Raw genomic sequence first — 27,820 nt, forward strand, 5'->3', positions numbered from 1 at the left:
TTAGAGAATAAAAAACAATATACCTAATTCGTAATTCAAAATCCTGTTTTTTAAAAAAGAAACTTTTAAAATAAAAATACTAGGTAACTTAAGCAAGGAAAAAGGAGGAAATATAAATATTCAAAATAAGAAATAACAAGGAAAATAACCATTGAAGCAAAATACATTTTTAAATCATTAGATTACTTTGTAGGTTTATTTGCAAATCATGTGAGCTCGTTAAAAAAAAAAAAACACAGGTAATTTCCTGGAGAAAATCAGGTTAGCAAAATTGACCTCATTAGGTATAAAAAGCAACAAAACAATTTCTGTAGAAGAATTAAAGTTATCAAGGACCTAAAATGGACTTCCCAGGTGGCACTAGAGATAAAGAACCCGCTTGCCAATGCAGGAGACGCCAGAGATGTGGGTTCAGTCCCTGGGTTGGGAAGATCCCCTGGAGGAGGGAATGGCAACCCACTCCAGTATTCTTGCCTGGAGAATCCCATGGAGAGAGGAGCCTGGCAGGCTACAGTCTGTGAGATCACAAAGAGTCGGACATGACTGAAACAACTTAAGCATGCATGCATCACACACAAAAATCATCAAATCCAGATAGTTTCACAAGGGATTTCTATAAAACCTTCAAAGACTGGGTAGTTGTTGTAATGTTCCATAAATTGTTTAAGACCATTGAAAATAAAAAAATTTAAAAAAAACTTCTAATTCTTATATGAAGCATGCATAGGTTTAACATATAAACCAAATAAAGACAGTACAAAGACAGAATATTACAGACTAACAGTTAAGACAGAAATTCTTTATAAACAACTGGCAAACAGAATTCAATGCCACATTAAAAACATTATACTATGAACAACTGTAATTATTTCCAGTAACACTATGTTGGCCCAATATTAGGGAATCCCTCAATAAAATATATTAATATATATTATTAGTGTCAACATTATCACTAATTAATATTTGTTAATAGTTAAAGCTAAAATATTATCAGTATTGATACAACTATAATATTTACAGCATTGTATTTATAACATTAAAATATAATTTTTAAGTTATGCACTTTAGCTCTAAAGATATTGAGTGAAAAAGTCTTTATCCTAAACATTCTAGAAAAGCTATAGTTAATGGAAGTAAACATGTGATAAATAGAATCTTCCTGATTTCTTTGAACTGGTTAACAAGTAGTAGAAGTTCATCTTCTGAAATATATAACACATCTCCAAAATTTGTATACCTGGTTTTTTACCTAACCAATGATTTTTAAACTTTGTAAATTAAATATTATTTATTCAATTGTGTATGGCTTCCAACTTTGCTGTGTTTCTCCCTCTTCTGATTTTCTTACACCTAACTGCTGACTCACTGATTATAAACTTGCCTGGTCCCTAAAAGCATTTAAGTTTGTGACAGGCCTCAGAGCTTGTGGGCACAAAAAAAAGAACCTTGGTATCAATACCCTAAATTCACTGGCTTGTTTTCCCCATGTGCTAACGAAGTTACTTGAATCTCCTAGAAAGATACACATCTTCTCTCCAAATACCTCTAGAAGTCCCTAGGAGTTATCACACATGTGATCATGAATAAAGTCAATGTGCATCATTTACTGCTGCAATTGTTCTGGGCTTTCATCAAGCATGTTTATATTTACCCTCACCTGCCACTACTCACTGTATCTGCTCATCATCCATCCCTAACTGGACATCATCACCTGCCCCTGAGTATCCATCATCATATGCTGGGCATCTGCTGAGTACCGCCATGTCTGTTGGGAATCCACAATCTCCCACCAGGCATTGTGGTCTCTGCTGATGCTCTGCCATTTCATCACCAGTGCCTTCCATGAGAATGCTGCTTTATCTGTCTTGAGTGCTATCACTTGGTACAGCCAAACCTACAAACCCTCAAGATACCTCAAGACAGTGCTGCCTTTGCTTCTGTCTCTATTTTATTTAGTATTCCTTGGGAAAATTAGGAATATGGAGCATGCTTTGTTATCTAAACATTGAAAAAGCAATGCTTGTCCTTGCCCTCTTCACAAAACCCCTCTGTAAAACAACTCTACTTTTTTTTTCTTTTCTACTTAATGTAGTCTCCTCAGGATTTACACATTCTATAGGGCTGGTCTAAAGTATATTTGCTGAGACCTTAATTTCTGTCCTCAGGCATCTACATAAAATACCTCCTGGAAGGCTAAGCAGTGACATTATCAGTCTTATAGCCTAGCACTTATCCCTATATCTGGTATTTTTAAATGAATAAATGAAGGCTTCTTTCTCTCCTGCAAATCAGTTCATGAGGTTAGATACTTTGGATTTCCCAGCCCCACACATTTACACCTGTGAATCTTTACTTACAAAAGTCTACTCCCAAAATTCCCTTTCCCAATGTACTTAGTCATTTCATTACAGCTCTTCATCCTGGGGATGGGGAGAATTTTCTTTACCAAGTACATTTCAATTACAAGTGTAAAAGGGAAGAGTGGCACTCAGTATATTTATAGAAAATTACAGTGACACATATTAAGGAACATGATCCAGAGGTCCTGGTTGTTATTCTTTATACCTTGCTAGAATTCTTTGTACTTCCTCTCTCTTTTTTCATCCTTAGAGCAACTTTCGCAGATTAATTACATCTTTAATTCCCCAACAAATTCATGATGTAATCTTGCTTAACATTCCAGTTCTACTTCCAAAGGTCATTTCACTACAGGCAGATAGGCAGCACTGAGTGCTTACTCAGTGTTGAGCCCTATTCTAAGTGCTATATATTTACTATCTACATTTAACAGGTAGGAAAATCAAAGCACCAAGAGTTTAAGTACTCCCAATGTTCTATTGTCAACTTGAGAAAAAGCCCCCTACATTTTCAACATTAAGAGGAAACTCTTGTCTATCTTCTCAAGTTAGGTTTGGGTTTCCTGGTGGAGAGTCCATTACTGACGTTTTGAATTTTCACTTCACTTTATCTTTTACTTCTATTTGGCTAATCTCAAACATAATTCCTGGTATAGGTATTTTTTGACTTTGGAAAATCTTATTTTTTCATGGAAACTTTCATAGTTTTTTTTTTTTTTTTTATCATCTTCAATTCAGTTCAGTCGCTCAGTCATGTCCACCTCTTTGCGACCCCATGAATCACAGCATGCCAGGCCTCCCTGTCCATCACCAACTCCCGGAGTTCACTCAGACTCACGTCCATCGAGTCAGTGATGCCATCAAGCCATCTCATCCTCTGTTGTCCCCTTCTCCTTCTGCCCCCAATCCTTCCCAGCATCAGTCTTTTCCAATGAGTCAACTCTTCACATGAGGTGGCCAAAGTACTGGAGTTTCACCTTTAGCATCATTCCTTTCAATGAAATCCCAGGGCTGATCTCCTTCAGAATGGACTGGTTGGATCTCCTTGCAGTCCAAGGGACTCTCAAGAGTCTTCCCCAACACCACAGTTCAAAAGCATCAATTCTTCGGCGCTCAGCTTTCTTCACAGTCCAAATCTCACATCCGTACATGACCACTGGAAAAACCATAGCCTTGACTAGACGGACCTTTGTTGGCAAAGTAATGTCTCTGCTTTTCAATATGCTATCTAGGCTGGTCATAACTTTCCTTCCAAGGAGTAAGCGTCTTTTAAATTCATGGCTGCAGTCACCATCTGCAGTGATTTTGGAGCCCCCAAAAATAAAGTTTGACACTGTTTCCACTGTTTCCCCATATATTTCCCATGAAGTGATGGGACCAGATGCCATGATCTTCGTTTTCTGAATGTTGAGCTTTAAGCCAACTTTTTCACTCTCCTCTTTTACCTTTATCAAGAGGCTTTTTAGTTCCTCTTCACTTTCTGCCATAAGGATGGTGTTATCTGCATATCTGAGGTTATTGATATTTCTCCCAGCAATCTTGATTCCAGCTTGTGCTTTTTCCAGTCCAGCGTTTCTCATGATGTACTCTGCATAGAAGTTAAATAAGCAGGGTGACAATAAACAGCCTTGACATACTCCTTTTCCTATTTGGAACCAGTCTGTTGTTCCATGTCCAGTTCTGTTGCTTCGTGACCTGCATGCTAATTTCTCAAGAGGCAGATCAGGGGGTCTGGTATTCCCATCTCTTTCAGAATTTTCCACAGTTTATTGTGATCCACACAGTCAAAGGCTTTGGCATAGTCAATAAAGCAGAAATAGATGTTTTTCTGGAACTCTTTTGCTTTTTCCATGATCCAGCAGATGTTGGCAATTTGGTCTCTGGTTCCTCTGCCTTTTGTAAAACCAGCTTGAACATCTGGAAGTTCACAGTTCACATATTGCTGAAGCCTGGCTTGGAGAATTTTGAGCATTACTTTACTAGCATGTGAGACGAGTGCAATTGTGTGGTAGTTTGAGCATTCTTTGGGATCGGAATGACAACTGACCTTTTCCAGTCCTGTGGCCACTGCTGAGTTTTCCAAATTTGCTGGCATATTGAGTGCAGCACTTTCACAGCATCATCTTTCAGGATTTGAAATAGCTCAACTGGAATTCCATCACCTCCACTAGCTTTGTTCGTAGTGATGCTTTCTAAGGCCCACTTGACTTCACATTCCAGGATATCTGGCTCTAGGTGAGTGATCACACTATCGTGATTATCCTGGTCGACCTTATAATGTGTCAGTTCCTAGAAAGTTAAATTTTCAGCCTTATTTCCAAGAGTCTTTACCCTAAGCCAGTGTATATAATCCAAGAGCCTTTTAACTTGGTTCAATAATGATGTTAGAAATAATGACAACAATAATTATATAGCTAACTTTAATTGAGCACTGTATAGGAAGGAAATCTTGTCTGGGGCCCTGCAAATTAAATTGGCAAAGGATAGTTTAACAGGAGACAGTTAAGAGGAGAAAGACAGTTTAACAGGAGAAAAAGGTTTATTACTTATGCATACTGAGTTCTTAATAGAAAATAAGTGAAAGCCCAAAGAAGCAGTTAAACCTGGGGCTGTAAATATTTTAACAAAGAGCAATAAATTATGGAGAAGTGACAAGACAAAGGAAAAGCAGTTTAGGCTTCTAAGTGTGGTAAATGTGGGACGGTAACTATATGTGGGAAACTAATGGAAGACAAGGGTTACGTTAAAAAGGTTTGTTATGAAGCCTCAGTCTTGTGTAATCTGGGGGATACCTGTGTGTCTCCAGAGACTGAGTCATCCTCCTCTTACTGGTATAGATTAGGAGGCAAACACCTTCACAAAGGGAAATTTATACCCTGCCTTTAAGCAGAAAGGGGAGGGTGAAAAGCTTTACCTGTATTGGCTAGTTTTCATTTGCCTCAGTTCAAAATAATCCTATGCCAAAAATGTATATTTGGGGGTGATGTGCTCTGATTCCCTTCAGCACTAATTCTGTGTCTATTACCTTGTTTAATTCCCACACCAACATGTAGGTAGAATTTTACATTTTCCCCATTTTACAGATAAGGAAAATGAAAACACAAAATTTACCTGACTTTAGGACCATGAATGGAGAAGGCAATGGCACCCCACTCCAGTACTCTTGCCTGGAAAATCCCATGGACAGAGGAGCCTGGTAGGCTGCAGTCCATGTGGTCACTAAGAGTCGGACACGACTGAGTGACTTCACCTTCATTTTCCACTTTCATTCATTGGAGAAGGAAATGGCAACCCACTCCAGTGTTTCTGCCTGGAGAATCCCAGGGGTGGGGAAGCCTGGTGGGCTGCCATCTATGGGGTTGCACAGCGTCAGACACGGCTGAAGCGACTTAGCAGCAGTAGCAGCAGCAGCAGGACCATGAAAGGCTCATCATATTCATTCTTACTTAGATCAGTGATATTAATGGCCCCATTCTGGGACTCACCATGTGGCTCAGTGGTAAAGAATCTGCCTGCCAATGAAGGATACCCATGAGATATGGGTTCTATCCCTGGAGCTGGAAATGGCAACCTACTCCAGTGTTCTTGCCTGGAAAATCCCATGGACAGAGGAGCCTAGTGGGCTACAGTCTATCACAAAGAGTCAAACACAACTAAGCACACATGCACACAGGCACCTCCCCCTGCTACTCAGACTGATATTTTTGCCACTCATCCCTGGAAATGTGAAACTTAGTATATCTTCCTGAAAAAACAAATGCTGATTCTTGTTTCCTATCTTGATAAAGCTTTAGAGATACAGAGCTCCACAACTAAGAAAACAATCTTTTTTATATCCAGCAGTAATTTCTCCCAGCCCTACAATGATGATAATAGTTCACAGTTCTTTTTACATATACCAGTACTATACAATATCTTGGGTGATAAATACTCTTTTAGATCCATAGTTTTGCTCAAAATAATTTATTTTCAGTACATTTTAGACTCTATTAACATCTCCTTCAGACACAGAGTTTAAAGATCCAGGTTTCAACGCCTTTGTTGCCATGAGACTAGAACATAGAATTAAGGGGGTGTGGGGGAGGGGCATAATATATCTTCAAATAGTTGAAGGATTTTCATGGCTCCAAAAGGAGAAACCAAATAAATGATAAAAGATACAGAAAGAAGCAGATTAGGGTTCATTAAAATGTTCTTTAATGCAAAGCTTTATCTTTCAAAGAGAAGAACCACCACATTACTGGAGGTTACATAAGGAATATCTGTTTGAGTAGGAGGTTGCACTAGGTATTTTCTGTGTTTTCTTCTATGTTTTCAGACTGTATACTTAAATTTCTACAGATGTCACTTTGAATAATTTATATGGAGTCTTAAATTGTCATTACAGAAGTAGAAAGACAGTGCTTTTGTGAATGATTATTGTTGTTTGTTGTTTAGTTGCTTCATCATGTCCAACTCTGTGTGACCCTATGGACTGTAGCCTGCCAGGCTCCTTTGTCCATGGGATTCTCCAGGTAAGAGTACTGGAGTGGTTCCCATGCCTTCCTCCAGGGGATCTTCCCAACCCAGGGATTGAACCCAGGTCTCCCTCATTGCAGGCAGATTCTTTACTGCTGAGCCAGCAGGGAAGCCCTGTTGTGAATGATAGGTAGATGAAAAGAATCACTATTTCATACAACAGGGTTACATTTCACATGTGCTTTCAAGAGACCTTGGGTGAAAAACCTACTCATTAATTATATATTATTTTAACAACTCAGAAGACATTTTCTCTCTTGTTGCCATCTAAGTGAAAAGGAAAAAAAAAATTTGCTTAGAATGAATGGACTGAATACTCCAAACCCTCACTTTTAAACATTATGAGATGAATAAGAATAGCCTACTTAGACTTTATCTCAAAGGGCAGTAATTCAATCTTGAATGCTGTCTTTCATATGCTAAACAGAATATCTTACAACAATGAATCTGAATTATTCTCATTTACATCTCTGTATTCCTAACACAGTGCTTAAACTGTGTAGTATCTAGGTTTTTGGACTAGTTAAAATTGACTTATTTCTTTTCCTCCTTACTCAAATTTATATACTCTGCAAGTGCTGAAATTTGTTTCATGTTCCAAGATAACAGAAATCTAAAATCTTTGCACTGTAACTCTTCTGCACTCAAAATATAGCAAAGGGAAGCTGATCACATAACACTATATTCCAAATATACACTTCATAAATTGTTTTTCCATGACTTGACATCATCATTTTTTTAAGTAAGAGTATCACCAAGACAATCAAGGTTAAATAAGTTTTTTTTTTTTTCAGTGTGAATCTTCTCACTGAGAAATATTTAATAAAATAGGAAGTTGAAGCAGAATTTTAATTACCAGCCTATATATCTCTATTTTTATTCTTTAATTACATGGCAAGAGATATTTGAGTGTCTTTATGGAAGTGTATACAATTTCAAATGAACCCAAACCATTGAAGATCTATGTAATTATGAGATCAAAGCTACTGTGGATTTTAACGCTACTCAGAATGAAGCAGGAAAGGAAGCATTCTGAATTAGGTACACACGAGATAACTAGGTCAGGACATCTTCTGTACAGAAAAAGTATTCCGTATTCTAGATCAAGTTCATTTTGGAGCCCATTATCTGCTAATACACACACACACACACACACACACAAACGGAGTTTTTCCTCAAAATTATTTGGCAAAAACCTTGAAAGAGAACTAAAGGAAAGGCATTTAATGTTCATTAGGCACTTATTCATTTCTCAATTTTACTTTAACCCCATCTCATACAGTCTCAGCTTAAAATTTTTGTATTTGTAGACAGAAGGACTTTTCTGGATTTCCTATTTTAGGAACAGGCATAGAGGAGGAAACTAAATATGTGCTATTAGGCTAATAGATGAAGCTAACTCTCATGTATTCAATTTCAAATGGAAAATATATGCAAAATAGAGAACAGATATATAATGAAAAGTGAATTCCTTATGTTCTTTGAAGTTTTTCTTGTGATGGGAGAGAGTGAAGTTTCTAATTTTCAATTTCTCAAAAACCTAGGATTATAATCTCTGTACATACATGAATTTCACCAGTGGGTGGCATATAAACCACTGTAATCAATCTGTATGTTCTCTGAGAGGGAAACTGGAGTAAAAATTAAATGATTTCAAAAATTTGAATTATAATTTGCTTAAGTTATGGAAATTGTTTATTAAAAAAATCATATAAAAGCTGAGCATGAATATGTTAGTCATATATATATATATATTTGAATTTTGATAGTTTTATGTCCTAAGCTCCAATTCTAGCTAAGAAATACTGTGCTTTAGCTATATCATTTTGATCAAATGACTCAAATAATGCCATATAAATCTTGTGCAAATGTTAGTCACTCAGTCATACTGGATTCTTTGTGGCCCTGTGGACTGTAGCCCACCAGGCTCTTCTGTCCATGAATTCTCCAGGCCAGAATACTGGAGTAGGTTGCCATTCCCTTTTCAAGGGGATCTTCCCAACTCAGGGATTGAACCTGGGTCTCCTGCATTGCAGGCAGATTATTTACCATCTCAGCCACCAGGGAAGTGACTCTGGGAAAATCAATAGGTATCTCTAAGAATTAGATTTTCCTGCATGAATAATTAGTTTTTATTGTATATCTACCATGTTAATATTTTAACCTTCATTACCTCACTTGGCATATACTTTAAAGGTGTTTGTGAATATTAATGGACTATTAAAGACTGAAAGTGAAATTATTTAATAAACTGCAAGCCTCTATATGATTTTAATATATTATTTTTAGTATTACATTAAATCAAGCTTCTATATAAATTTAAATATATGGTATATATGGAAATATAACTATGTATTTTCACATCTGGCTGCCGTCTATGGGGTCGCACAGAATTGGACACGACTGAAGTGACTTAGCAGCAGCAGCAGCAGCATTTTCACATCTACCAAAACAAAAGTTCTGGAAATATTTTCTTGGTTTATATATAATATAAAATATAATGTAAATCTTCTGTTTAATTATAATGAAGTAAAGGTAAGCTTCTTATCATTTAATTATAGTAGGAATATTAAAGGGCCACTTCAGTTCAGTTCAGTTCAGTTGCTCAGTCGTGTCTGACTCTGTCTGACCCCATGAATCACAGCACATCAAGCCTCCCTGTCCATCACCAACTCCCAGAGTCCACCCAAACCCATGTTCATTGAGTCAGTGATGCCATCCAATGATCTCATCCTCTGTCATCCCCTTTTCCTCCTGCCCTCAATCTTTCCCAGCATCAGGGTCTTTTCAGATGAGTCAGCTCTTTGCATCGGGTGGCCAAAGTATTGGAGTTTCAGCTTCAGCATCAGTCCTTCCAATGAATATTCAGGACTGATCTCCTTTAGGATGGACTGGTTGGATCTCCGTGCAGTCCAAGGGACTTTCAACAGTCTTCTCCAATACCACAGTTCAAAAGCATCAATTCTTTGGCACTCAGCTTTTTTTATAGTCCAACTCTCACACCCGTACATGACCACTGGAAAAACCATAGCCTTGACTAGACTGACCTTAACCAAAATTTATTTCATTAAAAAATCCAAGAGAATTTTTAAAGACCAATATTTCATAAATAATTTTTAGCATGTAAAACAATAGTAAATTATTCAATTAACTTTTATGGTGGTTTATTCACCTAAAAGTTTGATTTTAGGTTAGTCACAATATTATTTTACACATAATTAGTGAACTCTAATTAAATTAGTTATATAATAAGCAAAAGTTATATAATGAATAGAAGAGGGGCAATACAGTGACAGAATCTGACTATTTAATTCTCACATGAAATACTGTGACAATGTTATTAAGGACTAACCTACTTTTTTTTTTTTTTTTTTACTGTGAAACAAAAAATGAGTAAAAATATGATACCTATAGCCCTACATGATATTCTCTTAGAATTTGTTTTTCAGACACATTTTAGGATTATTTGGGGTAAAAAAGACAATTTAAACAGTACACAGAGGTGAAAGTAGGAAAAATAAAAGAATATAGAAAGTAAAAGTGGTAGGTAGACTCACATTGCTTTCTTACCTATTGCTTTTTTAAATTTATGCCTAATAAGGCAAAGTTATGGCCTAAGGAAATTGTTATATGCTAACAAAACAATAACACAAATAAGACTAATAAAAGGTTGTTGATGAGGCATGAAAGATACTAGGATTCTTGGCCTCCAGAGGAGAGAAATTCAATCTGGGGCCAGTTGATGATGCTTGATTGCTCAGAACTTTTGTGTAATAAAGTTTCATTAAAGTATAAAAGAGATAGAGAAAGCTTCTGACACAGACATCAGAAGGGAGCAGAAAGAGTGCCCCCCTGCTAGCCTTTAGCAGTATGTTATATACCTATCAGCAAGCTGTTAATTAGAGAAAGGAGATGTCTCAAAACTGTGGCACCAGGCCTCTCACACATAACATGCATTTTAAGATGACATTGGCACCAGGTGAGTCATCCTGGGCCATAAAATGATTGACATGAATCTAGAAGAAAGGCAGGTTTCCAAGTAAATATATAGTTTCATTAACATAGATTAGGAGAACAATGAATGAGTAAAATATACAGGTTTGAGCCATTATCAGTTCTGAGTCTTAAGCTGAACTGACTTGAAGAAAGACAGAGTCTAGGGTAAATACATAGTTCATTAACATATCTTAAGAAAAGCATTTCCATAAGAAAAACATTGGTTAGCTCAAGGTTTGAGAAAAGTTAAGTTCTGGTGGAGCCAGGTGTCATCATGGCAACACAGAATTTTTAAAGAAACCTCTTTTTAAATTTGTATAGAGAAGGGGGAAAAAAATCTAACACTTAGAGTTTGTTTCCTCCTGCCGCTTGAGAGAGAGAGAAAAAATTTCTGACACTTGCAGCCTATTTCCTCTGTTTGGAGATCCCTGGCCTTGCTGCCTGTTGCTGCTGCTGCTGCTGCTAAGTTGCTTCAGTCATGTCTGACTCTGTGCAACCCCATAGACGGCAGCCCACCAGGCTCCTCTGTCCCTGGATTCTCCAGGCAAGAACTGGAGGGGGTTGCCATTTCCTTCTCCAATGCATGAAAGTGAAAAGTGAAGGTGAAGTCACTCAGTCGTGTCCGACTCTTAGTGACCCCATGGACTGCAACCTACCAGGCTCCTCCGTCCATGGGATTTTCCAGGCAAGAGTACTGGAGTAGGGTGCCATTGCCTTCTCTGTGCTGCCTGTTACCCTCTCACTAATAACAGTGATAGCTCTATCTACACTGGGGCCCAGGTATATGCCAAGCACTTACCTCAAATATTATGATTTAACCTAACAAAATTACATAAGGTAGCTGTTATTATTCACCATTTACAGATGAGAAAATCTAGATTCAGGTTGAACAGGAAATACTGATTCAACATCAAAGTCTATACTCCTTTAAGTCTGCTTTGCTGTGTCACACTGAGGTAGCCACGCATTCCAGGAAACAAACTCACTCAGAAGGACAATGCAGATACTGGAGTGCAGTTTATTACACCGGCGGGCCCAAGGCAGAGTCTCCTCTTAGCCAAGGACCCCGACCAGCATTTGTGAAAATCTTTTATACCCCATGTGTACGTGTCTGAACCCACCACTCCAAATTCCTTGAGACTTACATAAACCAAGGAAAATACAATCCCAATAACCCCATCATTCACATGCTATGTGCTCATGTACTCAAACAGTCAAACAATTAGCCAATAATCAATAAACCCGAGGCTACCCTCCGATTGATATGGAAAAATTTATGGCCTGTCTGGAGGAAGGGGTGATTAGTATATGTTTTCTCTTAGGTGATGAATAACCTAGATACCATCTTCAAGGTTCCCCTGTCTGGAGGGGGTCTTATCCTTTGGTTGTTGTTTTCATAGGCACTAAACACAGAGTTCAGAGTCCATTGGAAAGGTGGCCAAGCATGATCAGCATGAACAGGCCTAAGATGGAGTCCAGGCCCTATGAATTCCTTCTTCAACACAACAGCAGTTTTTCAGATTTCGTATTTCTATTTATGTGCATGCTGCACACTCAGTCGCTTCAGTCATGTCCAAATCTTTGCAACCCTCAGGACTCTAGCCCATCAGGCTCCTCTGTCCATGGGACTTCCCAGGCAAGAATAATGGAGTGGGTTGCCATTTCCTTCTCCAGAGGATCTTCCCGACCAAGGGATCCAACCAATGTCTCCTGCATCTCCTACATTGGCAGGCAGATTCTTTACCACTGAGCCATCTGGGAAGTCCATATAAAGGTAGGGAATAAAAAACAATGTGATTGATCAGGTAATGTCCTATTGATCATCAAATGGTACCCCAATACCACAGTCAATCAGTAGTTCAGAGGAAGAAAGAAGAAAAATAATATCCTATTTTTGTTGTTGCTACTTAGTCACAAAAAGTCATGTCCAACTCTTTTCGACCCCATGGAATGTAGCCCACAAGGCTCCTCTGTCCATGGAATTTCCCAGACAAGAATCCTAGAGTGGGTTGCCATGTCCTACTTATATTATTTATTAAAACATCAAAACATTCCTTTGTTACAGGTATTATTATCTATACTTAAAGCTGAGAGGGAAAAAAATAATGCATATGTGGTGATGTCAAAAAATATTCAAGCAAGTAAAAATTATATAAGAGGTTTAATCATTTTTTTGCCTTAAAGAGGAAATGAACACCTTTATATACACCACATAAGGAATGATGTGCTTGGGAAAAAAAAACTGCAAGTGATTATTTTTCTGCTCAATTTCTTAGCAATATAACAATATTCTTCTGGATTTTGAAAGACCAACTACTGCTACTCACAAAAGATTCTTAATTATTTTTTACCTTTGTCAACTAAATGGAAATGATAGATATTTTCTACTGTACCATTTAAATTACTTTGTTGAATTTTTCTACTATGTTTTTTGAATTTTCTTAGCTGTTGTTATAAGTCTTGTGATTTGCATATTTTTATTTTCATTCCTCTAAAAAATTTTGAGATGTCATTCATAGGACATAAAATTCATCCTTTTAAGGTATACAATTCAGTACTTTTTAGTATATTTACAAAATTGGGCTTTCATCATTATCTATTCCAGAATATTTTCATCACCTCAAAAAGATGTCCTAAACAAATTAGCAGTCACTCCTATAATATGCATTTTAGCTTAAAGCAATAGAGGAAAACAATGGAATAGGAAAGACTAGAGATCTCTTTAAGACAAATAGAGACACCAAGGGAACATTTCAGGCAAATATAGACACAATAAAGGACAGAAACAGTGTGGACCCAACAGAAGCAGTAGAAATTAAGAACAGGTGGCAAGAATGCATAGAAGAATTATACAAAAAAGATCTCAGTGACCCAGCTAATCACAATGGTGTGATCACTCACCTAGAGACAGACATCCTGGAGTGTGAACTCAAGTGGGCCTCAGAAAGCATCATTACAAAGCTAGTGGAGGTGATGGAAATCCAGTTGAGCTATTTGAAATTCTAAAAGATGATGTTGTTAAAGTGCTGCACTCAATATGCCAACAAATTTGGAAAATTCAGCAGTGGCCACAGGACTAGAGAAGGTTAGTTTTCATTCCAATCCCAAAGAAGGGCAATGCCAAAGAATGTTCAAACTACCTCACAATGGCACTCATTTCAAATGCTAGCAAAGTAATGCTCAAAACTTTCAAGCTAGGCTTCAACAGTATGTGAACTGAGAACTTCCAGACGTACAAGCTGGATTGGCAGAGGAACCAGGGATCAAACTGCCAACATCTGATGGATCATTGAAAAAGCAAGAGAATTCCAAAAAACATCTACTTCTACATCATTGATTACACTAAAGCCTTTGACTCTGTAGATCACAACAAACTGGAAAATTCTTAAAGAGATGGGAATACCAGACCACCTGACCTGCCTCTTGAGAAATCTGTATGCAGGTCAAGAAGCAACAGTTAGAACTGGACATGGAACAATGGACTGGCCCCAAATTGGGAAAGGAGTATGTCAAGGCTGTATATTGTTACCCTACTTATTTAACTTACATGCAGGATACATCATGCAAAATGCTGGGCTGAATGAAGCACAAGCTGGAATCAAGATTGTGAGGAAAAATATCAGTAACCTCAGATATGCAAATGACACCACCCTTATGGCAGAAATCAAAGAGGAATTAAAGAACCTCTTGATGAAGGTGAAAGAGGACAGTGAAAAAGCTGGCTTAAAACTCAACATTCCCAAATAAAAATCATGGCATCTGGTCCCATCGCTTCATGGCAAATAGATGGGGAAACAGTGGAAACAGTGACAGACTTTATTTTCGTGGACTCCAATATCACTGAGGATGGTGACTGTAGCCATGAAATTAGAAGACATTTGCTACTTGGAAGAAAAGCAATGACAAACCTAGACAGTGTATTAAAAAGTAGAGATATTACTTTGCCAAAAATGTCCATATAGTCAAAGCTATGGTTTTCCATTCGTTATATACATATGTGAGTTCTGGACAATAAAAAAGGCTGAGTGCTGAAGAACTGATGCCTTCAAACTGTGGTGCTGGAGAAGATTCTTGAGAGTCCCTTGGAGAGCAAGATCCAAGTCCAATCCAGTCCATCCTAAAAGAAATCAATCCTGAATATTCAATGGAAGTACAGATGCGGAAGCTGAATCTCCAATACTTTGGCCACCTGATGCAAAGAGCTGACTCATTTGAAAAGACCCTGATGCTGGGAAAGATTGAGGGCAGGAGGAGAAGAGGATGACAGAGAATGAGATGGTTGGATGGTATCACCAACTCAATCGACAAGGGTTTGGGCGGACTCTGGGAGTTGGTGATGGGCAGGGAGGCCTGGCGTACTGCGGTTCATGGGGTTGCAAAGAGTTGGACACGACTGAGCGACTGAACGGAACTGAATTTCAATAGTACAGAGAAATTTTGCTCAAATATATCTCCATTCTTCCCCACTTCTTTGTGATATTATCATGCATATTGCATCATATACATTAAAATACATCAAAATTGCTTTGTAATTATTGCTTTATGTAGTTGTATTTTGCATAATCTTTCATGTCTTTCATTTAGGATTCAGTTCAGTTCAGTCAGTCATGTCTGACACTTTGCGACCCCATGAATTGCAGCACGTCAGGCCTCCCTACCATCACCATCTCCCGGAGTTCACTCAAACTCACGTCCATTGAGTCAGTGATGCCATCCAGCCATCTCATCCTCTGTTGTCCCCTTTTCCTCCTGCCCCTAATCCCTCCCAGCATCAGAGTCTTTTCCAATGAGTCAACTCTTCGCATAAGGTGGCCAAAGCACTGGAGTTTCAGCTTTAGCATCATTCCTTCCAAAGAACACCCAGGGCTGATCTCCTTTAGAATGGACTGGTTGGATCTCCTTGCAGTCCAAGGGACTCTCAAGAGTCTTCTCCAATACCACAGTTCAAAAGCACCAATTCTAAAGGGTTTCAATTCATATGAATTCAAATTATGATTTAGCCTTTAAATTCAGCTGGAGGATTCACTTAAGTAGAATGTGTAAGTCAAGTATGTTGATGATAAATTTAAATTTTGTTTATCTAGAAATGTATTTATCCTTCGTATTTGAAGGGTAGTTTTACTGGGTATAGAATTCTTGGTTGACAGATTTTTTCTGTCAGAACTTTGAATATGTCATCCCAATGCATTCCGGACTTGTTGATTTCCAATGAGAAGCCAGCTGCTAATCTTTTCTGGGTCAGCTTGTAAATGTTTAGTGATTTATTTCTAACTATATTTAGAATTTGAACTTTGCCTTTTGAATTTGATTATGAAGTGTCTCTGGCTAGAACTTACCTAAATTGTTGAATAGCAGAGGTGAAAGCAGCCATATTTGTCTTATTCTGTGACTTTTGGGGAATCTTTCAGTCTTTTATCATTGATTATGTTAACCATGAGGTTTTTAAGAATCAGCTTAGTTCAGTGGCTCAGTCATGTCCGATTTTTTGTGACCCCATGAACCGCAACATGCCCGGCCTCCCTGTCCATCACAAACTCCCGGGGTTTACCCAAACCCATGTCGATTGAATCGATGATGCCCATCCAACGATCTCATTCTCTGTCATCCCCTTTTCCTCCTGCCCTCAATCTTTCCCAGCATTAGGGTCTTTTCAAATAGTCAGCTTTTCATATCAGGTGGCCAAAATAATGGAGTTTCAGCTTCAACATCAGTTCTTCCAATGAACACCCAGGACTGATCTCCTTTAGGATGGACTGGTTGGATCTCCTTGCAGTCCAAGGGACTCTCAAGAGTCTTCTCCAACACCACAGTTCAAAGCATCAATTCATCTGTGCTCAGCTTTCTTTATAGTTCAACTCTCACATCCATACATGACTACTGGAAAAACCATAGCCTTGACTAGAGGGACCTTTGCTGACAAAGTAATATCTCTGCTTTTTAATATGCTGTCTAGGTTGGTCATAACTTTCCTTCCAAGGAGTAAGCATCTTTTAATTTCATGGCTGCAATCACCATCTGCAGTGATTTTGGAGCCCAGAAAAATAAAGTCAGCCACTGTTTCCCCATCTACTTGCCATTAAGTGGTGGGACCACATGCCATAATCTTAGTTTTCTGAATGTTGAGTTTTATGCCAACTTTTTCACTCTCCTCTTTCACTTTCATCAAGAGGCTCTTTAGTTCTTCTTCACTTTCTGCCATAAGGGTGGTGCATATCTGCATATCTGAGGTTATTGATATTTCTCCTGGAAAACTTGATTCAAGCTTGTGCCTCATTCAGCCCAGTGTTTCTCATGATGTACTCTGCATATAAGTTAAATAAACAGGGTGACAATATACAGCCTTGACGAACTCCTTTTCCTATTTGGAACCAGTCTGTTGTTCCATGTCCAGTTCTAACTGTTGCTTCCTGACCTGCATACAGATTTCTCAAGAGTCAGGTCAGGGTGTCTGGTATTCCCATCTCTTTCAGAATTTTCCATAGTTTATTGTGATCCACACAGTTAAAGGCTTTGGCATAGTCAATAAAGCAGAAATAGATGTTTTTTTCTGGAACTCTCTTGCTTTTTCCATGATCCAGCAGATGTTGCCAATTTGATCTCTTGTTCCTCTGCCTTTTGTAAAACCAGCTTGAACATCTGGAAGTTCACGGTTCACATATTGCTGAAGCCTGGCTTGGAGAATTTTGAGCATTACTTTATTAGCATGTGAGATGAGTGCAATTATGTGGTAGCTTGAGCATTCTTTGGCATTGCTTTTCTTTGGTACTAGAATGAAAACTGACCTTTTCCAGTCCTGTGGCCACTGCTGAGTTTTCCAAATTTGCTGGCATATTGAGTGCAGCACTTTCACAGCATCATCTTTCAGGATTTGAAATAGCTCAACTGGAATTTCATCACCTCCACTAGCTTTGTTCATAATGATCATACTGAGGAATTTTTCTTTTATTCCTAGTTTCCTAGGAGTTTTTATCATGTAATGGTGTTCATTGTTGTGAAGTTACTTTTCTGAATCAAGTGACATAGTCATGTGTTTTTTTTTTAAAAAAAACAATTTTATTAATTGATGTATTATTGATACCTTGATTTTATTGAAATATAATTGTTATAAACATTAGTTTCCAGATACATCATATTGATTCAAAATTTATATATATTGTGAAATAATCATCATAAGAAGTCCAATTGGAATCCATTACCACAGTTTTTTTTTCTTTTGATGAGAACTTTTAAGATCTGTTTTCTTAGCAACTTTCAAATATATAATATAATGTTATTAACTATAATTCCCATGCTGTACATTATATCCCCAAGATTTATTTATTTCATAACTGGAATTTTGTATCTTTTGATCTTCTTCACCCATTCTGGCATTCTCCCCCTTCCCACTGCTGCTGCTGCTAAGTTGCTTCAGTCGTGTACAACTCTGTGTGACCCCATAGATGGCAGCCCACTAGGCTCCTCTGTCCCTGGGATTCTCCCACTGCTAGTAACTACCAATCTGTTCTCCATATCTAAAATTTTGGACTTTTTGTTTTTGCTTTGGATTCTACATTACAAGTGAGGTCATATAATATTTGTCTTTCTCTGACTTATTTCATTTAATATAATGCCTTCAAGGTCCATCATGTGGTTACGAATGGAAAGATTTCCTCTTTTATGACTGAATAGTATTCCATTCTATGTATATGTTTGTGTTTATATATGTATGTGTGTGTGTATATGTATACCACATTTTCCTTATCCATTCATCCATAATTGACATTTAAACTGTTTCCATGTCTTAGCTTGGATAAGGAAATGGCAACCCATTTCAATATTCTTGCCTGGAGAATCCCATGGACAGAGAAGCCTGGCGGACTACAGCCCATGGGGTCACAAAGAGGTGGACACGACTGAGCAACTAACACACACGTGTCTTAGCTATTGTAAATAATTCTGCAGTGAACATGGGGTGCATGTATCTTTTCAAGATAGTGTTTTCATTTCCTTTGGAAATGGTAGTTATCAGGCTTTCCTGGTGGCTCAGCTGTAAAGAACCCACCTACATTGCAGGAGCCACAAGAGATGTGGGTTTGATTCCTGGATCGGGAAGATCACCTGGAAAAGGACATGGCAATGCACTCCAGTATTCTTGCCTGGAGAATCACATGGACTGAGGAGCCTGGTGGGCTATGTTCCATAGGGTCCCAAAGAATCACACACAACTGAAGTGACTGTGCAAGCATGGATACACCCACATGAAGTGTCTATATGTCTTTATCCTAATTCCATGAGCTTCTTAGATGTGTAAATTAATCAATTCAGTTCAGTTGCTCAGTCATGTCTGACTTTGTGACCTCATGGAATGCAGCACGCCAGGCTTCCCTGTGCGTCACCATCTCCCAGAGCTTGCTGAAACTCATGTCCATCCAATCAGTGATGCCATCCAACCATCTTATCCTCTGTTGTTCCCTTCTCCTGCCTTCAGTATTTCCCAGCATCAGGGTCTTTTCCAATGAGTCAGTTCTTCACATCAGGTTGCTGAAGTATCAGTGTTTCAGTTTCAGCATCAGTTCTTCCAATGAATATTCAGGATTCATTTCCTTTAGGATGGACTCGTTGGATCTCACTGCAGTCAAAGGGACTCTCAACAGTCCTCTCCAACACCACAGTTCAAAAGCATCAATTCTTCAGCTCTCAGCTTTCTTTATGGTCCAACTCTCACATCCATACATGACTACTAGAAAAACCATAGCTTTAATTAGACGGATATTTGTTGGTAAAGCAATGTCTATGTTTTTTAATATGCTATCTAGGTTGATCACAGGTTCTTCCAAGGAGCAAGCATCTTTTAATTTCATGGCTGCAATCACCATCTGCAGTGATTTTGGAGCCCAATATTTTACATCAAACCTGAGAGTTTTTCAGCTGTTATTTCTTAAAAATTTTTTTTTGTCTCTTTTTTTCCTCTCTTTCTAAGACTCCCATTATACATACATTTGATGGTATTCCAGAGGCTCTATTAATTTTTCTTTTTTTCTGTTCTTCAGACAGGATAATCTCTTGACCAATCTTCAAGTCTATTGATTCTTTCTTCTTACAGCTAAAATCTATTGTTAAATCCACCCAATGAATTTACAATTTCAGTTATTACACTTTTCAACTCAGTAATTTCTATTTGTTTTTGGTTTTGTTTTAAATATTAGATTAATTTATACCCCTCTATGGATTTTCTATATTTGGTGAGATATTTTCATCATAGTTTCCTTCAGTTATTTTAAATATAGTCTACTTCTTTAAATATATTTTTATAGTTGATTTAAACACTTTGTCCAATAACTGTAACAACTGAACTCCCTCCTGTATACAAGAATGTGACTGCTTTTACTCCTACTTGTAGACCATAGCTTCCATTTTCCTTGTTGTCGTGTGTTTTCTTGTTGAAAACTGGACATTTTAAATAGTATATTGTAGCAACTTTGGAATTAGTAACCTTGTCTTTTTTTGTTACTGTTTTCTTCTCATTGCTGCTTGCTTTAGTGACCTTCCTAGATTAATCTTACAGATTCTATATTCCTTGCAATGTGGAGGTGCTAGATAGATAGATACATAGATAGATATTACATCTTCTTTATCCATTCTTACATGGATAGACACTTAGGCTATTTCCATATCTTAGCTATTATAAATAATGCTTCAATGAACATGGTGTTGCATATATCTATTCATATTAGTGTGTATATTTTTTTGGATAAATACCCAGAAGTGAAAGTGCTATATTACTATATTACATGGTAGTTCTATTAATTTTTTGAGGCACCTCTACACTGTTTTTCATAGTGGTTGCACCAACTTACTTTCCCACCAAAAGTGAGCAAGAATTTCCTTTTTTCCACATCCTTGCCAACACTTGTTATTTGTTTGTATTTTCAATAATAGTCATTCTAACAGGTGTCAGATGGTTATTGTTTTGATTTGCATTTCCCTGAAGATCAATAATGTTGAACATCTTTTCATATACTTGTTGGCCATGTCTTCTTTGGAAAAATATTTATTCAGTTCTCAGCTCATTTGTTAATCAGACTATCTTTTTTTTTTTTTGCTATTGAGTTTTATGAGTTCTTTATATATCTTAGACATAATTCCTTAAGATATGTGATTGCAAATATTTCCCCCCATTCAGATATTCACCCTTTCATCTTGTTGATGACTACTTTTGCTCTTCAGAAGTTTATTTAGTTTGATGTATTCCCACTTGCTTATTGGTGGAGGGGGGAGTTGCTTACCAGGGTCCAGCCCCAGTAGGATCCAGGGATTCCCTCGGGAGGACGGCATTGGCAAAAAGAATAGCAAAGCAGAGAGATTAGAGGCTCATTATAACTGGTTTACACAGAAAGTCAATAAAACCCATGACATCAGGTTTGCTCTGACCGTGGAGGCCACAGGCACCCTCTCGAATCGCTGAAGGTGCCCCACCTTAGGCACCTTCTCAAGTGGGTCTTAGAAGCCCAGGCAAGTAGTGGTCCCAGAGGACCCCCACGCTCCAATTAAATGTCCTGAAGGAAGAACAGAAAAAAAAGGAGAGAAAAAGAAACAAGAAAGAATGACATGGGGAGACCAAGCTTTGAGCAAGGCCCGTAGCTTTATTTTCAAAGGGAGCGTATATACCTTAAGTTGTGCATAGAGGATAATAGGGGGTGTGAAACCATACAATGTCAGCAGTCTTTGATCCTTATTGAGACCAGGCTTTCTTTTCTGCAAACTTATCGTATACAAATGGTTTAGGTGATTTACATCATCTTCTGGCCAGAAGGCCTGTTAACGTTTTATGACTCTGATAAAGGTTTGTCAACCATAAGATTTACTTTCTCTTAGAGTAATTATTTTAAAGTTTGGTGCCATCCTCTGAAGGTGTTAGATAAAGTTGCATTCCTATAGGGCAAAGGTGCAGTGGGCTTATAACAAAGGAAAGATTTTATTACCTTAAGGGTCTAAAGTTGTTAACACCAAGGCCACTACTTATTTTTTCTGTATACCAACTCTATTAATTAATACACTTCCAAGGATACAATACAGGGGATGTGGAAACTTGGCAGCAAGCATTGGCTCAACAATGAAATCTTCTACTAGTTCTATTCTAACAATTTCTAACTCTCCGAGAGGCACTATACTATTTGAATATCTTAAGCTTCCCATGCCTCTCGCAATTGGGAGGCTGTATGCGTAGCTGTAGGAGTCCGGGTAAACCTGTCAGGCAAGTTAGAAAGCCACCTGAGAGGTTTGGATTGAAACACTCCTATTATGCCCAGGAGGCTAGAGCTCTAAGTTGATTTCCATCAGAGAAAGGTGGTCGGGGATAGCCCCCCGTTAATGTCAGAGGAGTTGGTGAAAGTTGTAAAATAGTAAAACAGACAGATTCTGGTTTTGGGGTAGACACTCAGGCAGATCCAGGGGGTGCCCCTTGAGTCCTGACTTGCCTTGCCCGTAAGGGCTCTCCCGCATGATCTTGTCATGGGTGGGAACTCCCGTGCTGGCTCCCGGCAGTTTTTTTTTTTTTTGAGTCAGATTTTTAAGAAATGGTTAAGACCAATTTTAAGGAGTTACCACTCATGTTTCCTTCCAGGAATTTCATGGTTTCAAGTCTTACATTCAAATCTTTAATTTATTTTGAGTTAATGTTTGTATGTTATGTAAAGTAGTAGTCTAGTTTCATTCTCCTGTATGTGGCTGTCCAGTTTTCCCAAAACCCTTTATTGAGGAGACATTTCTCATATCCTTACCTCATTCACTATAAATTAATTGACTCTCTCTCTCTCTGTATGTGTGTATATATATATATATATATATATATATATATAAAATTTTGGGGCTTTCTGTTCTGTTCCATTGATCTACATCCTGTTTTTATGCCAGTACCATACTATTTTGATTACTGTAGCTTTGTAATATAGTTTGAAATCAATACCTCCAGTTTTATTTTTGTTTCTCAAGATAGCTTTTGCTATTTGGAGTCTTTAAGTGTTTCATATGAATTTTAGGATTCTGTGAAAAATGCCACTGGAATTTTGATAGGGTTTGCATTGAATATGTTGATTGTTTTGAGTGGCATGGACATTTTCACAATATGAGTTCTTCCAACATGTAAGCATAGAATATCTGTCCATTTATTTTTGTCTTCCTCAATTTGTTTCATCAACGTCTTATAGTTTTTGGTATACAGATCTTTCAATGTCTCTGTTAAATTTATTCCTCAGTATTTTATTCTTTTGGTGCAATTGTAAATGAAATTGTTTTAATTTCTCTTTCTGGTAGTTTATTGTTAGTTTATAGAAATGCAATAGATTTTTGTATATTGTTTTTTTATATTGCAACTTTACCAAATTCACTCATTATTTCTAACAAATTTTTGATGGAGTCTTTAAGGTAGGTGTATACTATCATGTAATCTGCACATGGTGACAGTGTTACTTCTTCCTTTCCAATTTATATGCCTTTCATTTATTTTCTTGCTTAATTGTTGTCACTAGGGCTTTCAATGACATGTTGAATAAAAGTGGTGAGAGTGGGCATCCTTGTCTTGTTCCTGATCTTAAAGGGAAAGTTTTCAGCTTTTCACTGCTGTGTATGATGTTACTGTGGACTTGTCATATATGACCTTTATTATGTTGAAGTACATTCCTCTATTCCCACTTTTTTGAGAATTTTTACCATAAATGGATGTTGAATTTTGTCAAATGTTTATTCTCTATCTATTGAGATGGTCATATACTTTTATCTTTTTGTTGATATGGTTTATTACACAGATGGCTTTGTGGCTGTTGAACCATCCTTGCATCCATAGAACAAATTCTACCTTATCACAGTGTTGATTCTTTTAATTTATTGTTGAATTTGGCTCACTAATATTTTGTGGGGGGTTTTCACATGTACATTCATCAGGGATTTTAGCCTGCAATCTTCTTTTCTTGTAGTGTATTTCTCTGGTTTTGGTATTAGAGTAATTCTGGTCTTGTAAAATAAGTTTGGATGCATTCTCTCCTCTCTTGTTTTTTAGAAGAGTTTGAGAAGGATTGATCTTAATTATTCCTTGAGTTTGGTATAATTCACCATTGAAGCCATCAGTCCTGGATTTTCATGTATTTTTATTGCCTTCATGAGAAAACATTTCCCAAGTCCCTCATTTTGCCACTCTGGAATTCCTGTCCTTGTGAATACTTCTTTATAAGTCTTTAATTATAAAAACATTTTAAACATAACATTGTCCTATTTAATAAAATTAAATGGTTACTTAATATTATCAGCCACCTAATCTATATTCAGTTTTCTCAACTGACTAAAATTAAGATCTAAACAAGTTGCTTCATTTAAATTAAGACCCAAAAACAGCCACACATTTCATTCATTTCTTATGAAACCATTCTTGGAAAGGCTTGGTTCTAACCCTTAGGAGAGGGAACATTTATCAGAAGAAAATACAAAGTCAAGGAAGTACTTTAATTGCAGATGAGAGACTTGCACATATTTTTAGGTTCAAAGGAAATCAGTATGGTTTATGGCTTATAAAACAACCCTCCCCATGTTCAAAGGTCTAATCCAACAGTGGCTATTAATTCCAGTTTAGCCTGGGGTTCAGGAGGAAAAGCAAAAGCTCAGACTGGGAAGAATGAATTTAGAATGGTACCAGGTCAGTAAAAAAGCTGGAGGAGAAAGGATGAAAGTTCTTGGGCAAACCATCAATAATGTAACTTGGCCTTACTTTGGGATGCCAGACTTTTGGTGAATAACTCTTATTTGTGAACTGCTTTTCTATTCTGAATTTTAACATATCTTTCCACTAGTTAACACCAAGGAATAGTATAAAAAGCACTGAGGGCCTAGTCTCTATTTTCAGCTTTGCCAGTAACTGTGATTTTCTGAAGTCACTTGACTTCTTTGGGCTCTTTTTCATAATTTGTAAAATGAGAGGACTGGATTAGATGTCTCTAAAATTGCTTTTCTCTCTAAAATATGATTATTCTAAGGCATTCCTTAGGTGTGTGTATACACACATGCACACAATAAACTGAGATTATCATCAATGACTGAGTGTATCTTTTTTGCTTTCCTTACCTGAAAATCAAGTCCACAAGAACTTTCTTTCCCCATCTCTCATCATAATCTGTTTTATGGAAAGACCCTAAATTTAAAGACTGATATAAACTAATTAGTAGGAAAGAAATATTACCCTTTCTTCCCATTCAAATTCAAGATAAAACATTATTACTATGACAGGTTGTATCTGGTTTTTGTAATAAGAGCTAGTATCATAAGTGAAACTACCTGAAAAAAAAAAAATAGCTCTGAGGGAGTGGAAGCAAAATAGTATATTGTGATTGAAAATAACCATATACAGTTTCCAAAAGTTAAATTGTGGAGTAAGCTTTGTCAAATTGAAACATAAGCTCTTAAATCATCTTTAAATTGAGATAACTTTGCAGATATCATGGAGTCATACACTTTTGCAAGAATAAAAGTTATGTTTATCAATGTACTTTTGGGATATGAATCAGATATTTCAGAGATCACTTTTCTTGAACAATATGATGGCTCCATTCCAAAAATTTTAATTTCATATTCATTTATATCATACTTTTTAGCCAACCAAATAAGATAGCTGAAACCACAGAGTCCACCCTCTGACTGAAATTAAACATTTTCTTTTATAAACTGACTACATAAATCAGATAAATGCTAAAATGCCTTTCACTTTGTGCATCTAATCAAATAGCTATCAGATTTGGTTTCTGTGTCCTGTCTAAAATATGCATCTAAACTAAAATTAAAACCTTTATTTTACTCAGAGGTCTCCCCATACTATTTTATTCTGTGACCAGCTTCACTGTATTTAACACCTTAAACATGTTCTTATGGATCCAGAAACAACTAGTAATTCACCAAGATGGAAATGTCATAACGATGATAAAAAAAGAAAAGAAAAGAAAACAAAGGTCATAGTTAAAATATTCTAACTCATGGGCCAAACCACAACCAATTGAAAAAAAAAAAAAACTACTGAATATCCGTTTTTGTCCAGCATTGAATAGAACAAAGTGGGATATAGAAAAGTGTTAGTTCCAATCTGTGCCTACAAGGGAATTTTTCATATAATTATGTGTATGCATGCGTGTGTTTGTATGTGTTGGTGGGAGGCAGAAATTTACATAAAGAGATAATGAACAATGTGAGGTTATGTGCTAATGATGCAAGTGAAGGGAAAGTCACTCAGGCGTGTCTGACTCTTTGCAACTCGGACATGTTCCATGTCCCCATGGAACATATGGTCCATGGAATTTTCCAGGCCAGAATACTGCAGTGGGTAACCTTTTCCTTCTCCAGGGGATCTCCCCAACCCAGGGATCAAACCCAGGTCTCCCGAATGGCAGACAGATTTTTTACCAGCTAAGCCAAAAGGGAAGCACAATGATGCAATGTACTGAACATATAACAAGTAGTGCAGAAATTCAGAGGAAGGACATGTCTCTGTGGTCAACTCTGAGATCTGATGATAATAAGGTTCACAAAGACAACATTTCAATGACAATAAAATCGACTGCATATTCTCCCAGCTTCTGAATTACCATATAAGTGGTCCCTTTCATACTTTAAATATGTTATTCATAAAGTCCACTCAATTTTGAGGAGAAAGAGAGAAACACAACTTAATTAAACATGCTTTCAGGAGAGCATCTTTTTATTAATAGTTCATTTAAATTACAAGTGGTTATATCTCTGTAACTTTTAGATATATATTCTTAACACACTACTATATAATTATTGTAAAGGTAAAAATAGATGTAGTTTAAAATGTTGTGACAAATGCTATGGAACTGAACCATGATGGCAAAAACATTATGATAAAGATTTACTAATATTTTGAAAAGTTTTCCCTCAATTGTCATCTGCTACATTAAAAAATGGCACCAAAATATAAATAAAATGATCATGAATAAAGTGGCCAATAAATGTACAACTGCCCTTATAAGGGCCTCCTCTAAACAGAGACATTACTTTGCCAACAAAGGTCCGTCTAGTCAGGGCTATGGTTTTTCCAGTAGTCCTGTATGGATGCGAGAGTTGAACTGTGAAGAAAGCTGAGAGCCAAAGAATTGATGCTTTGAACTGTGGTGTTGGAGAAGACTCTTGAAAGTTCCTTGGACTGCAAGGAGATCAAACCAGTCCATTCTAAAGGAGATCAACCCGGGGTGTTCTTTGGAAGGAATGATGCTAAAGCTGAAACTCCAGTTCTTTGGCCACCTCATGTGAAGAGTTGACTCATTGGAAAAAACTCTGATGCTGGGAGGGATTGGGGGCAGGAGGAGAAGGGGACGACAGAGGATGAGATGGCTGGATGGCATCACTGACTCGATGGACGTGAGTTTGAGTGAACTCTGGGAGCTGGTGATGGACAGGGAGGCCTGGCGTGCTGCAATTCATTGGGTTGCAAAGAGTTGGACACAACTGAGCAACTGAACTGAACTGAACTGAACTAGTCCTTATTAATTATAATTTAAAAGTGTTGAGATTAAGTACTATAAAGTTAACTTATCTCTATACTTTTTCTGAAAATTTTGATTGCCCTTCTCTGCTTTTAGTCCAATCAGTTTTATGTTTATAGATGTTCATTCTGAACAGTTGATAGGGCCTAAAGGGAGAATGGCCTTTGAAGATGCTTTCTGGGGTCATGTGTCAACATTTCAGGTCACCAAATATTTATTGAATTCTCTTTCTGTATTAGGCCCTGTTTTTAGCATTAGGAATACAGAAGTAAATAAATAGGGCTCTAGCCCTCAGGGAATATATTGACATTCAGAAAAATATTCAAATAATTTAAACAAGTCACACAATCTAGTATTTTATTTTTTAATTAGTGTCACTAGATAAAACATTAATTTTCAACATAAGCCTTGAATAATTTCTGGAGAATTTTCAGA

General features: G+C 37.2%; 1 protein-coding gene and 1 non-coding gene across 2 annotated transcripts in view; both read left to right on the forward strand.

Annotated features, from left to right (window-relative positions):
* The window catches only part of HTR2C (5-hydroxytryptamine receptor 2C), a 175,570-nt gene that overhangs the window by 4,227 nt on the left and 143,523 nt on the right, over positions 1 to 27,820 (forward strand). The gene's annotated exons all lie outside the window — the stretch shown is intronic.
* Positions 1,751 to 1,810, forward strand: MIR1911 (microRNA mir-1911). Its single transcript, NR_162299.1, has one exon. It is a non-coding gene; the product is annotated as a microRNA mir-1911 (primary transcript).

Source organism: Bos taurus, chromosome X (genome assembly GCF_002263795.3).
Source record: "Bos taurus isolate L1 Dominette 01449 registration number 42190680 breed Hereford chromosome X, ARS-UCD2.0, whole genome shotgun sequence".
NCBI lineage: Eukaryota > Metazoa > Chordata > Mammalia > Artiodactyla > Bovidae > Bos > Bos taurus.